The sequence below is a fragment of the Canis aureus genome, chromosome 29, assembly GCF_053574225.1.
Source record: "Canis aureus isolate CA01 chromosome 29, VMU_Caureus_v.1.0, whole genome shotgun sequence".
NCBI classification, from domain to species: domain Eukaryota; kingdom Metazoa; phylum Chordata; class Mammalia; order Carnivora; family Canidae; genus Canis; species Canis aureus.
The window spans coordinates 22,727,531-22,742,766 of NC_135639.1; positions in this window are offsets into that span (position 1 = coordinate 22,727,531).

A 15,236-nucleotide genomic window follows, 5' to 3' on the forward strand; every position below is an offset into this window, starting at 1 on the left:
ATGAGACACAGAGAGAGAGAGAGAGAGAGTGAGGGAGAGAGGCAGAGATACAGGCAGAGGGAGAAGCAGGCAGAGGGAGAAGCAGGCTCCATGCAGGGAGCTGGATGTGGGACTCAATCCTAGGACTCCAGGATCAGCTATGGGCCGAAGGCAGGCGCCAAACCACTGAGCCACCCAGACATCCCTTCTTGAGTAATTATTAAGTAATAAGCTACCCTTCTACAGCATGAAACCAAAGAGATGAACAAATAAGGATCGCAGAACATTAAGGTGAACCAGACTCAAATGTCACAGAGGGTAAAGAGATATTCAAGCTTCAACCATCCAGAATGGAGAGTCCTTTGTGATGCCCACAGCAATGAGTGAATTCCAAATATCTTATATTGTAGGAGGAAGGCTGAACTTACCCTGAAGTGAAAGCTACTGTAGTTCTAGACCCACCTAAACAAAACAAAACGAACTTAAATCATACCCATGAAGGGATCATATGGATCAACAAGTAATAACCGCCTGACAGAATAAATCCCAGTGCTCTTTTAATTCTAGACATTCAGCAATATAATTTCCACAAAATCAAGCTACTACCAGGCAAGTCAAAAAGCAGGTAAAGGCAATCCGTAACCAGGAGAAAGACTAGTAATTAAAAACAGATTCATCAAAGAAGAACTAAATAAATGAAGATATATCCCATGTTCAATATTATCAAGATGTCCATCCTTCCCAAATTGACCTATAGATTCACAGCAATCACAATAAAAATCTCAGCAAGTTCTTTTGTGGATATTGACAAAGTTATTCTAAAGTTTATATGGAAAGGCAAAAGACCCAGAATAGACAACACAATTTTGATAAATAAAACAAAGTAAGAAGATTGATAATACCTGACTTCAAGACTTACTATAAAGCCACAATAATCAAGACAGTGTAATGTTGGTAAAACAGTGGGCAAATGGATCAATAAAAGAGAATAGAGGGGATCCCTGGGTGGCGCAGCGGTTTAGCGCCTGCCTTTGGCCCAGGGCGCGATCCTGGAGACTCTGGATCGAATCCCACGTCGGGCTCCCAGGTGCATGGAGCCTGCTTCTCCCTCTGCCTGTGTCTCTGCCTCTCTCTCTCTCTCTCTGTGACTATCATAAATAATAATAATAAAAAAGACCATTAAAAAAAAAAAGAGAATAGAAAATTCACATAGTGGGGATCCCTGGGTGGCTCAGCCGTTTGGCACCTGCCTTTGGCCCAGGGCACGATCCTGGAATCCCGGGATCGAGTCCCGCATCAGGATCCTGGAATGGAGCTTGTTTCTCCCTCCTCCTGTGTCTCTGCCTCTCTCTCTCTCTCTCTCTCTCTATCATAAATAAATAAATAAATAAATAAATAAATAAATAAATAAATAAATCTATCTTAAGGAAAAAAGAAAAGAAAATTCACATAGTCATAAATATAATCATAACATAAATATACTCCACTGATCTTTGACAAAGGAACAAGGACAAGAAAATAGAGCAAGAATAGTCTTTTCAACAAATTGTTCTAAAACAACTAGATGAGTATGCAAAAACATGAATCTAGACACAGACCATACACCTTTAACAAAATTAATTCACAGTAGACACAGGCCTAAACATAAAACACAAAACCCCATAAAACTCCTAGAAGATAACTTCAGAGAAAACCTAGTTGGGCACAGCAGTGCATTTTTTGATATAACACCAAAGACATGATCCATTAAAGAATTGATAAGGTGGACTTACTTCATTAATATTAAAAACTTGTGCTCTGTGAAAGAAAGACCATGTCCAGAGAATGAAAACAGAAGCCACAGAATGGGAGAGAATATCTGATGAAGGACTGATACCACAATATGTAAAACAGTCTTAAAAGTCAAGAATAAGAAAGCAAAAAGCCCTATTTTAAAATGGACCAGAGATCCAAACAGACACTTCACCAAAGAAAATACCCATATGACAAATAAGCATACGAAAAGATGTTCCACATCTTTGTCATCAGAAAAATGCAAATTAAAATAACAATGAGATTTCACTACACATTTGTTAGAATGGCCAAAATATGGAAGAATATCAACCTCAAATGCTGGAGAAGATGTGGAGCAATAGGCACTCTCATTAATCACTGATGGGCATGCAAATTGGTACTGCCACTTTGGAAGACAATTTGGCAGCTTCTTATAGAACTAAACATACTCTTACCATGTGATTGAGCAATCACACTCCTTGTTGTTTATCTAAAAGAGTTAAAAACCTATATGTGCACAAAAATCATGCACAAGATGTTTATAGCAGCTTTATGCATCATTGTCAAAACCAGAAAGCAACCAAGATGTCCTTCAATAGGTGAATGGATAAATAAACTATGGTATATCCAAGCAATGAAATATTCAATGCAAAAAAGAAATGAGCTGTTAAAGCCAGGAAAAAACACGGAGGAATCTTAAATGCATATTACTAAGGGAAAGAAGTCAATCTGAAAATGCTGCCTACTATATAATTGTAACTATATGGGGTTCTGGAAATGGCAAACTACAAAGAAAGTAAAATGATCAGTAGTTTCCAAAGTTTGGGGATAGGGAAGGATGAATAGATTGAGCACAGAGGATTTTTAGGGGAATGAAAATATTTAGTGTTTCAGTAATGGTAGATACATGCCAGCCATCATATATTTGTCTAAACTTATAGAATATACAATGCTAAGAGTGAACTATATTGTAAACTATAAACTGTAGGTAATAATGATGTGTCACTGTAGGTTCACCAGTTGTAACAAGTGTTCCACTCTGATGCAGGATATCGATGATAGAGGTCACGTATGTGTAGGGGCAGGAAGTATATGGAAAATCTTTGTGCCTTCCTCTCAATTTTGCTGTGAATCTAAAGCTGTTATAAAAACTTAAGTCTGCATTAAAAAATCCAGAAAGGACAAATGATAATACAACTAGCTCAGTAGGATGTAAAAACAACTTTTATGGCTATGCAAAAATTTTTAAAGACTAGCATGATAAAAAGAAATGATATATAGGGATGCCTGGATGGCTTAGCAGTTGGGCATCTGCCTTTAGCCCAAGGATTCCTGGGATTGGGTCCCACGCTGGGCTCCCTGCATGGAGCCTGCTTCTCCCTCTGCCTGTGTCTCTGTCTCTCTCTGTGTCTCTCATGAATAAATAAATAAAATCTTAAAAAAAAAAGAAATGACATATAAAAGAACCAATGGTACATCTAGAAATAAAAAATATCTGAATTGAAAAATTCACAGCATGGAATTAATACAAGATTAGAGATTACAAAAGAAAATATGATCTAACTTCAACAAAGAATACTAGAAGTTACCCCAACTGAAACATAGAGACAAAAAGAAAGTCTACAAGAAGAACACTGCCTCAGTGACCTATGGAACAATACCACTTGGTACAACATACATAGAATTTGAGTCTCAGAAAACAAAGGAGAGGGGCAGAAAAATATTTGAAGAAATAATGACCAAATTTTTCCAGATTTGATGCAAACTATAACACACAGATTATATGAAACCATACCAAGGGGCATCATAATCAAATGGATAAAAAAGAGTGACAAAGGAAAAATAACATGAAAGCACCAGGATATTAACAGACATTTGAAATACAGAGGAATAAAGATCAGAATTACCACAGAGAAAACAGACATAGGAAATGCAGAACAAGGGTAAGAATTACTGAAGATGTCTTACAGAGTATGCACATCAGAAGATCTTGGAGCCAAACTGGCAAGTGTCTGTGAGGATAATCTGGTAACCTAGAATTCTATATCCGACCATGAAAAGAAAGATCTTTCAAAAATTAAGGTGAAGTGAAAAATTTTCATACAACAAATGCTGAAGGAATTTCATGCCCACAGATTCATACCATGGAGGGTATTTTAAAAGTTCTTTAGGTGGAAGGAAATAACACCAGAGGGACACCTGAGTTTATATAAATGAATGAAGATCACCACAAATCATAAATATAATAATTATTTTCCATCATTTTTAGGTGTCTTTAAAAGACAACCATTTAAAACAACAACAGCAATGCATTGTGGGGTTTATAATATATGTAGAAAAATGTATGACAAGAATATCTCAAAGAACACGAAGAGGAAAATTAAAGAATATTCCAGTAAGGCTCATACATTTTTACATTTTGGATGCATATTATAAACTCTGAAGCACCAACTAAACTGACAGAGGAGGTGGAATAGAATAATTCAGTCCAATAAAATGCAAGGGAAAAGAGAGGGGGGAAAAACAGAGACATGATAAATAGGAGACAAAAGATTATGGATTTAATCCTACTCATATTTGAAAATCATAAATTTAAATGATATAGATATTATAGTTGAAAGCATAGATTTTTTTCAAATTGGACAAAGGGAGTGCCAACTGTAAACTGTCTACAATAAAACCATTTAAAATATAAATCCACAGAGAAGTGTTGATAGGAAGATAAAGTTGGTGTGATTGATATTTTTTATCTTGATTGCGATGTTAGTTTCACAAGTACATAGCTCAGACCCTTCTGGTTATACACTTAAATGAGTGCATTTTGTTGCATATAATTTATGTTACATTATAGATAATGCATTATAATGAAGATGATAACAATATTTCTTTGAATTTTAAAAGAGTAAAGTTGAATTTTAAAAATCAAAACAAATCCATTTTAAAATATAGTTATGATCAGAAATATTCTGCTTTCATGTAGCCAAATATCATCCATGTCTTTGTAGTAAAATTTGTTGTATGGACTAATGGCTTTAGCACTTTCAGGAATATTCTTCTGTTTCCTCTTTGACCCTAGAGCAAGCATACAGACTTTTCCCAGGATTAAAGCTGAGTTGGACCAAGCCATCTACATTCTGCCTCTGCTCTGCTTGTGGCATAAAGCTCCCATTTACACAAGACTTCTTATGATATGGGCTAATAGAGCATGACCAAGCTACTTGCCTATAGCACTTTGATCTCACTCCAAGCTCAGTAAGCACAATTAGCAGGGTAAATGGCTAGAGTTCAGGAGTTCCTAAAGACCAAGAGAGCCACCGTACCCAATACATGATGCTCAGTAAAATCAGGGCCTCATCCTTTCTGTTCTACCTTTAATTCTGAGCAAGGTCTGTGCCTATAAGCCAAGCCTGTTCCACTGTGAAAAATCTAAGTGAATTAATTAAATGAATTCAATATAGTGTGGTTTAGAAAGTCATTTATAACCAATTTTGATCCAAGACTCATTTGCAATACTGCTGATAACTTTAGGCCTCTCACTTTCTCCCAAAGGTAAAAGAACTACCGTTGAGCTAATTTCTCTCAATAGCCTAAAATCCTTCATTGGTAACACTGCTCTGTGTTGGTATATTGCCTTTCCAATCATAAACCATTTTCTTTTGGATTAACTAATGTACTCTAGGAGTCTTATCTATTAAAGTTTCTCAGCTGGATTTTAAGTCTCTAGAGGCCCCTTGCAAGTCTGAATTCTGCAACATAATCCCAGCAGTGTTCCATTTGGTTACTTGGTCTTAGTAGTACAACAGGCAAAAACACTCATGAAGAACTTTGCTTTTTTGTAGTACTCTGACCTTTAATGTCACTGATGGTGAATCTTCTAGAGCAATTTCCCAGAGTGTGGTAAACAATTTACTAATGAGAAATACATGATTTCAGATGCCACACAGATCATTTTTAAAAAACTTCTAGTAGTTCTGTGTTTATTTTGTATACATTATAAAATATATAGGCAGAACATAAATTTCTTAATTTCACAGTTGATATTTTTAAAGACAAGACTTGAGGCAGATATTGAGTTGAAAATAGAAATATAAGTAAGAATTTTAATTAATACATGGGGAATACAGATGTGGAAAAGACCATATGGAGAGGTGATATGGGGAGGCTTGGAGTTTATGGGTCAGGAAACTAGTTTAAGACACAGGCTAGTGTGATTCATTACGTACGCTGATTTTTAGTGTTATTACGTAACTACCCTCTGCATTGCCCTTACTTCCTCTGTGCTGCAAGCACAAACAACCCCCCTCCTTGGCCACAACCATGCACATACACTTCTAATGCTAAACATTCCAGTTGGCCAGTGTTTAATGACAGAAATGACTTACTTCTCAACCTAATAGCCTCTCCGAGTCAAACCCAGATCTCTGAGCAGACTTCCTGACCTCTCCTATGTAGGTACCTAACTCTGGTTTATCAAGTAGAGGCTCCAGCAAATGAATTTCAGAGTGCTCACAGTGATTTATGAGCTTACAAACTAGGTCATGAGTAAGAAATAAGTGCCATTTATCAGCTTTCTGGAATCAATGGCAGACAGAGTAAGAGCTGGCTCCTAAGCCTAATAAGAAGCTCCCACCTACCCAGGCGGGAACACAGCTCACCTGTAGCCAGAAGCAAGGACTTCACACTTCTTACCAGATACTTCTTTCGCCAAGTGATTTTTTTCAGTTCCAGTTGGAATCTTAAAAAAAAAAAAAAAAAAAAAGGACATGTCAAAATTAATGTTGAGAATTGGTGTTATGAATAAAAAATTGTGCCAAATTAGCACTTCAAATTTAATTTTATGTGCAGCATACTGCCAAGCAACTTGGAACGTTTGCATGTTGTTGGGAAATAGTTACAAATGGAAAATAGCTTCCTTCACTGCCTTATCCTCCCCTCTCCCCTATAGCATCTTCTTTGGAAGAGACAGGGATACTTGGTCTGTGTGGGTGTTGGAGCAGGTGAGGAGGATGATGGGTATCAAAGGGTCCTGGGATGACTATAGAAAATTGTTAGATTGTTCCTATCTGAATTTCATATGAAGAATTTTCAGCTCCCAGATTTTAAACAATAGGAACTGCTTAAATTCAGATACCTACCCTTGAATTCACATTCCTTGGGATAGCAATGATTAAAAAAAAAAAAAAAAAAAAGCCTGTTTCCATTACCTGCTCTACCCAAAAACCTATAAGAACAATATTGTACACTGTTTCTCTAAGTTCAATAGAAATTTTAACTTTTTAAACTTTTTTGAAAAAAAAAGGTTATCTTTTGCACTATTTCAAAATGGGCTCTAATTTGTGTCACTTGGGACCTAACATCTTTTCCTCTGGCCCTTATATTCTGACTCCAAATCAAGTGACTCTTTGATAATGTTAAATCTTGACTGAATTGTATGAACGTGATCCATTGAAATGGGGCTTTTATTTTTCTAAAGTGGACTTCAAAACACTTTTCCTATTTTTCTTAAAGATTTTATTTTTAAGTAATCTCTATACCCATTGTGGGGCTTGAACTCACAACCCTGAGATCAAGAGTTGCATGCCCTACCAACTGAACCAGCCAGGCACTCCTACTTCTCCTATTTTTAACCACCTCTTTCTTCATGCTGGTCTGACTTATTATGTTATTCGTTATCATATGTGTTATACATTTTATATTCACACAACTGTATATTTTGGAATGAATCTGAGAGGACATCTGGTTTACTCTCCTTTGCACAACGGAAACTGTGCAGCAGAGAGGAGTCATTTCCCCAAGCTCATAGAAAGCCATTCAGGAATTCCAGTCTTTCCTGCTTTCACTCTCAGGTCAGGATGATTTCCATGACATGTCTCTGTCTTAGCAGGGGCAGGATCTGTATACAAGAGAAGACTGCTTTGTTCCCTCTAGAAAGAATATCTTGAGTGTTTGGTAACTACATTATTTTGCACACTTGCCTCAAAGTTACTCTTAAAATGTTAATGTATCTTCTTGTCAATCCACCAAATGCCCTGACTCCTGTTCTGCTGTGTATCTTGGAGTCCTAACTGCCTGAGCACTGCCAGTGTGAGTTTTGTCCTTTCTTAATGGGCCACAATGGGCTGAGAGCTGAATCCTGGCTGAGTAGTTCATGCAGTGGAATATGAAAAGGGAAGGAACTGTTCACAGGCTGGGAGATAATCCAAATTTCAGACTTTTATGGGGGCAGAAGAACCAACAAGTAAAATATTTAGATGAAGCTTTGCCATAGGCTATACTCTAGGAACCAAGTATTTCACCTATTTATTCATTTATTCATACAAAAAAATATTACTGAACACCTCTTATATGAATGCACTCTACTAGACACTATGGAGAATACAAAAATGAATAGCTCATATATTTTTATCCTTAAAATTGAATTAGAGAGCCACACCTAAAAAAAATTCTAGACGTGCTGTCAAAAATAGAACAAGTTAATGTGTCAAGCACTGTGCTAAATACATTTACCTATGTTAGCTTGTTTAAATTCTTACAGTGGACTATATATTTCCCATTTTAGGAATAAAGATACCTTACTACTTTTTAAGTAACTAGCCCAGGGGTGCCTGAGTAGCTTAGTTGATTGAGCATCTGACTGGATTTTGGCTCAGGTGGTGATCTCATGGATCAAGGGGTATAGCCCCACCTCAGGCTCTGTGCTCAGAGGGGACTCTGCTTCTCTCCTTCTACCTCTTCCTCTGTCCATCACCCTGCTGGCTCTCTCGATCATAGATAGATAGATAGATAGATAGATAGATAGATAGATAGATCTCTAAGTAACCAGCCTAAACTTACAGCAGCTATGAAGTATTAGAGTCAAAAGTCAGCTTCAGAGATTTTCATTAACAGTCAAACTCCGGCCAACGAAGGCAGCATGGGAGGCAAAAAAGTGAACAAGAGGTTGGTTGTGAAGATGAGGATGTGAAAGAGAAGGGTAAATCACTGGAGGGAAGAAGAAGGAAAGGAAAGGGAGAGCTCAATGATTCAGGAAGCTTATAATTTATGCCAAAGTCAAATCTACTGGGATCATATCCTTGGCATGCTGGTCCTGCATTGTAGCAGGGCCCACCAGGGCAGTTGTTCAGAATACCAGAAAGGCAAGCACAGAAATAGATTACATCCCATATCAGGACAGGTGATGTGCATAGTTACTCTCTATTTGTTACCTCTATAGGAATAAAAGAAGCATGGGCCTGTTGAATCATCCTGTTATTTGTCTTTTATGTCACCATTTTCTCTGCCCTGGGTTGTGGGTAATATATCTGATGTGACCCTCTCTGCTTAAGGAACATGAGCCTGGAAAGAAAAAATAGACCAAAAAAAAAAAAAAAAATCTTTCCTTCACCCAGAAAGTTACACAAAACAATTCAGCATTCCAGCTTTTTAAAAGCAATTCTTGTCCCCTACAAGAGAAGACAGAGATGAAATGAACAGTGTCCCTGAACCTAGAGATAATATCATTCCATAATTGGATCACGTTTTATTCTTTTCCTAAGTGGTTTTTAGTATGTTTTGGGTATTTTTGTTGGTTTTTGTTTTTGTTTTAATTTGATCAGTAATTCTTCTTCACAGTTGAGGAATCTGGGCCAAGAGTCAAAGATTTTGCCAAGGTAATGCTGATGTGAGTGACAGGGCTAACCAGGGCCGCATGTCTAGATACTGCCTCATCGAACTAGATGGTGTATGCCCTTGCTCTTAACTTTCTTCTATTTACATTATTGGCTATCTCTTATTTTAAGGAAAAAAATAAATTTTCTTCAAAATCACCAATTTCATTTCTTACAAACAAAACATATATTTGTTAAGTATTCCTGTTTTCTTACATTAGGAGTTTCTTGAGCACTGGGGCCATGTCTTAACCATCTTGGTATTTTTCATAGCCTCTGGCATATACCAGAGCCCTACACAAGGATGTCCTGCGTTAAGTGTTGAATGAATAATTAAATGTACACGTGCCCCTGTAGCAGAGAGGCACCATGATGTAGTTATTCACATCAGGGTTAAAAGGTAAACAGACCTGGCTCTGTTGCTTACAATTTGTAGAATTTTGAGCAAGTTGCTTCACCTTCCTGATTTTTAGATTTTTAAAAATCCTTTGTAAAATAGAGATACTAATAGAACTTAATCTCATAAGATTCTTTGAGAATCGAAATGGATTAATAATGCATGTGAAATGCTTAGCACCATCTGTGGTATTGGTAGGTTTTTGGTTAATCGTAGCTATAATTATCTAACTACTCATGTTTGGGAAAACAGGGGTCAAAAAGATTTGGATTGCCATAGTTGGCTATTAAGTCTGAATATGTAATGTTTTCATTGAATCAAACACCTACTCCTCTTGAAAACAGCCATTTGAACTCAGCAAAAAAAACAAAAGGTGAGAATTAACTTATAAAGATGTACGCTGTGTTCATTGAAAACACCACTTTGAGTCTTCCGTAGTGTGTGAGATAATTTAATAATTGATTCTCCCGTTATTAATGCAGGAGAGATGGTTCCTGTAACTTCTGTCCTTTTTACATGGTAACTTAGCTTCAGGGGAATGATGGTAGGCTGTCATAATGAACTCGAATTGATGACAACTACTAACTTTTCTCCTTGTGGCTCTGAGTGTCTGTTTTGTGTTCAGATCAGTAAGTAGAAAGCTTCACTTCTCTTCAGAATGACATATACATTGCCAGTAATTACTTTCCTAAAATGGAAAAAGAATTAAAATAAAAGCCTGAATGCAGAAGGGGGTGGCAGGTTTTTGGAAAGTGTATTGGCAATTTGAAGCATGAATAATTAATTTTGTCTTGAGATTAAGTTCAGTCTGTGTTTATGATCTGTTGAAAAAAAAAAAAAACCTAATGGGTTCTAAATAAATTCAGTATCAATTTAAACTATTAGAGGAAGTTAAATCAAAATAATTAGGATATTAAAATACTTTGTGCATTTCCAATCACTGCCTTATTGAGGCTCTGGATCTTTTCCAAGGAACAATAATAGCATGAATATATTAGGATGTTTGCTTCCCTTAGAATGTGACTGTTTGCTCATGTAAAGATGATTGAAAACTTGCAGGAGACAGAAAACCAGATTGATGTGTTGACATATTCAAGGGAGAAGGTGCTATATAAATGATAAATTATTTTGTACATATAGATTAAAAACAGCATTATGACAATTTATTGTTAAAATAGTTGAACTTGATTATTCCTTATTTACAGTAATTGCTTAATCTCACACTATAGTAAGGGAGGAATTATTTTTGTGACATTTTCAATTACTGTAGAATGAGTTAGCAAAATCAGAATAAGGGTCAGGTGAATTCCAATAGAACTCAGAGCTTAGTCACTTGTTTACTTTGCTTATGGCTATCAATTCTCATTGTCATTTAAATAGAGATCAAGGGATTCTTCCTCTGTGTTACTTATTAGGGTTTTCCTTCCTTTTACGCCTGCTCAGAGCATAGCAAGCATGGAAATTTGAACAAGTATAAAGAATTTTGATATATATAGTTTTCCTGTTTTCTGAAGCAAAAGCTCATTTATTTGTAAATAATTTGGGTGAATTTATTTAGTGACTGCCATGGTGGAATGCCCATCAACATTCAAGAGTTCATGAACTCTTTGAATTTAATTATTCTGGAGCTTGCAGGAATTGGTCTCTAAGTGATGTCCCTGCAATATTTCAATATTTTTTTAAAAGATTTTATTTATTTATTCATGAGAGACAGAGAAAGAGAGACAGAGACATAGGCAGAAAGAGAAGCAGGCTCCCTCTGGGGAGCCTGATGCACGACTCCATCCCAGGGTGGAGATTATGACTTGAGCCAAAGGCAGATGCTCAACCACTGAGCCACCCAGGTGTCCCATCCCTGCAATATTTCAATATTTTGTTTGTTTCTTTTCTCCTAAACATTATCCAGCTCATCTACATATAATGTTATCTTTTGAAAATATTATTAATTAATCCAGCATAAATATGATTTGATAACTGGACATCAGAGCAGCCATACAATTGTTGTGGCAATTCATAGCTTGCTTTCCTTTTTATCCAGAGAGAGAAGTAGAGAAAACAACTTCAGGGCACCTCGAGTAATTGATTCTGAAACTAAAGCATGGCGTTGAATACTTTGCTTCTTGGAGAATCAGAAAAGGTAGTCAGGATTTGCAGAAAATGGTTCCTCTCTCCAACAGATATCATAAAGTATAATTTCTAGTAATATTACAAATGATCCAGAAAAACAATAATAGTTTGAGCTCCAAGGAGCTCAATAAAGCTGTAAACAAAAATTAACCAGCAACTGAAAATTATTCTTGGTAAAATTATGAAAATGTTTGTTATATATCCTAATGAGAATGAATAATGGATAACTAATTCACTATACATGTAGTGAGTTTTCCCTTACTTGAAATACCCATCGCAGTTTGTAATGTTAATGGAAATACATTGTTTCTTGCCTCATTAGAAATGAGTTGTTATGCTTTCAAAACAGAAGTTTTATATTTTCTAAAATAGGGCTGAGCATTAGCAATTGGAAAATTATATCTTTAAAGGTTTTTGTCTCAATTGGAAGAGGATTCAATTGGAAGAGGCTCTACTATGGATAATGGCAAAATCTTTTTCTGAGTTAATTTTCATAGTATTTCTGTTTTTGTTTTTTTTTAAAGATTTTATTTATTTATTAGAGAGAGAGAGAGAGAGAGAGAGAGAGAGACAGGCAGAGGAAGAAGCAGGCTCCATGCAGGGAGCTCGATGCCCAGGATCACGCCCTTGCTGAAGGCGGCGTTAAACCACTAAGCTACCGGGGCTGCCCTACATAGTACTTCTAATAGAGAAACCAGGTCTGCATTTGTCCCAGGGCAATGCTGACTCATTTCTGTCTCTTTCTTCCTTAGGGGTCAGTCTATGCTTTAATTCCTCATGTACAATAAAGCTAAAATTAACCTCTTTTGGTCTTCCTTGGTATGTAGATAAATATTGTGGGAGAGGACCAGAAAGATTGACAAGAGGAAGATAGGTGAATATGATGGAAAAGAATTGAGTTTGGAGCTTGGTAGTCCTGTGCTTCCTTGCTGACAACATCATTGACCTTGGGCAAGTGGTTATATTTTACTGAGCTTCCTTCCATTTCCTCAGTTACAAAATAAGTAAATTAATGCTACCTACCTTGCAAGTTTCTCATGAGTAGCAGACATGATTTATGTAAAGCATCTATTACAGTGCCTGGTAAATAATGTGTACTCAGTATACGTGGAGCAGCAATGGTAGAGACAGTCAAGGTCATAGTTATTACAATAGTAACATTAACATCCAGGGCTTGTCATTTTGTAGAAGTGATTATCAGTCATGTATTCCCAAATTATTATTATTATTATTATTATTATTTATTTTTAAATTTCAGACTTTTAAATCCAGTGCCCACATGTTCCAGCTAGATAGCGTAAAAAAGTCTCAGAATAGGTGTGATGTGAGGAATGGCATGTGGTGTTCAGGATCCTGGGTAGAGAATCACAAGCAGCTGTGAAGCCTAGAATGCTAGAAAACACTTGTACTGCCTACACAGGGCAGAGATTACATGCTTCCAGCTGAATTTTTTCCATTTAGTAAACAAAGGTTTCAATGTTAACCAAGCCTTCCATGATTTCCCAAAGAAATCCAGAAATCTGGGTTTAATGTGAAATATCCTATTTAAGTGTTGGCAACAAACTAAAAATTATTGTGTTTAACAACAGTGTTATGTAAAACACAGCATGGTTGAAGGACAGATCTAGCCTGTGGATGTCTGTGGATGAGACTTTGAAATCTCTCATCTATATAATAGCAATGCAGTTAATGCTTATATAGCACATACCACATGCTGGGTGAGCACACCTCTAAGTACTTTATATGTAACAATGTATTTACACCTTCTGATGGCCCTATAAGATTGGTGTTAATAATCAGTTTTATTATTATCAAGTTCGCTTCACATATGAGGAAACCAAGGAAAAGAGAAGTAACTTGCCCAGACAAGGAACTGGGATTTGATATGGGTAATCTGACAGCCAAGTTTTTGCATTTGACCCCAGGTTTGCAGAATGAAATAAGGAATTCCTCTTGTTTATAGGAACCATTTTTTTTTTCTTTTTTTAATGGAGTTGTGAAGGACAGAATTCTATAGGACTTCAATTTTATTTTAGGTATATATCACTGGGTAACATTGAATGTGTTCAAAATGCAGAGCTCTGAATAAGGAGCAATGATGAGGATAAAGACATATAAATCATGGATGCCATCCTCAAGGTCCTTTTAGTCGGTAAGAGAAAGTGCATGACTAGCGATGTATCATATAGAGGAGTTCCATGGGATTGGTATTAGGTTTTGGTATTAGAATGGAAAATTTGACTAACAGTTAATGGATGACTTGACAGACATGGTGTCATTTTTACCTACACCCCCCAAATATAGGTTATTTCAGTGGACAGATATTGAAAGTACTAGAGGTCTGGGCAAGCAAGAGGTTTCGTGGCAGAAGAGACTATCTTGTAGCAAATACTAGGAATAGCCCAGTTATTTTGTAAGTAGGATCTGCAGAGGAATAGAAGATATCTGAGGGCTAGGCTGGGAAGCTAACATGTTCTGTTTTCTCCCTGTTGTAATTATAACTCCATTCACTAATCATCACATGCACACACATACACACACACACTTCCACAAAAAATAATAACACCACCAAACATGAACTTTCCAGAAGGGCCAGAATATCTCAAACAAGTAAGCGGGGTCAGTTTTTGAAATGATTTGCCATTAGTGCCCACGACAGAATTGTGAATAATCAAAGACCGAGCCATAAAGAATCTCCTTTCCTTGCTATTTATAAAATAAGAATCACAGGAGATAGAGATATTTCCGAATGAGACCATAGAAAGGAAGATGTATTTTAGCAAAAGGGAAGGGGATTATGAATGGCCATGAGTGTGAGCTGAGAATTACTGGCCCACTACCTAGACTGAATTATAATTCTCAGTCTTCTGCCAGAGTAACACACACTCACTATAATCTATTGCCAAGCACATACTGTTAGGTGGCCATAGAGATTCCATAACTTCTTATAAGTAAGTGTTAGCTTCTAGAATAAAATGCTCTTGCTTCATGATTACCACTGCATAGATAGAGGTGGTTCTTTTCCCGTTTCTTATATTTAAAAAAACTTTATTTTAAAAATATAAATGCAATTTCAAGTCTAACTGATGTGAAGCTATTATGACCCAATACACAATACTCAACAGAAATAAACTAGGACTACAAAGCAAGGTTCTCCTTACTTTTCGGCTCTTCAATCTCCTTGTTAAATCATGTCTTCAAGTAAACATGCTTTATGTATATAAAACGTTCAGCACAGAATGTGGCATAGAAAACTGCTCTGTGCATTTGGCTATGATAACAATATTACTTGTTATTATTTCTATCATCCTCAG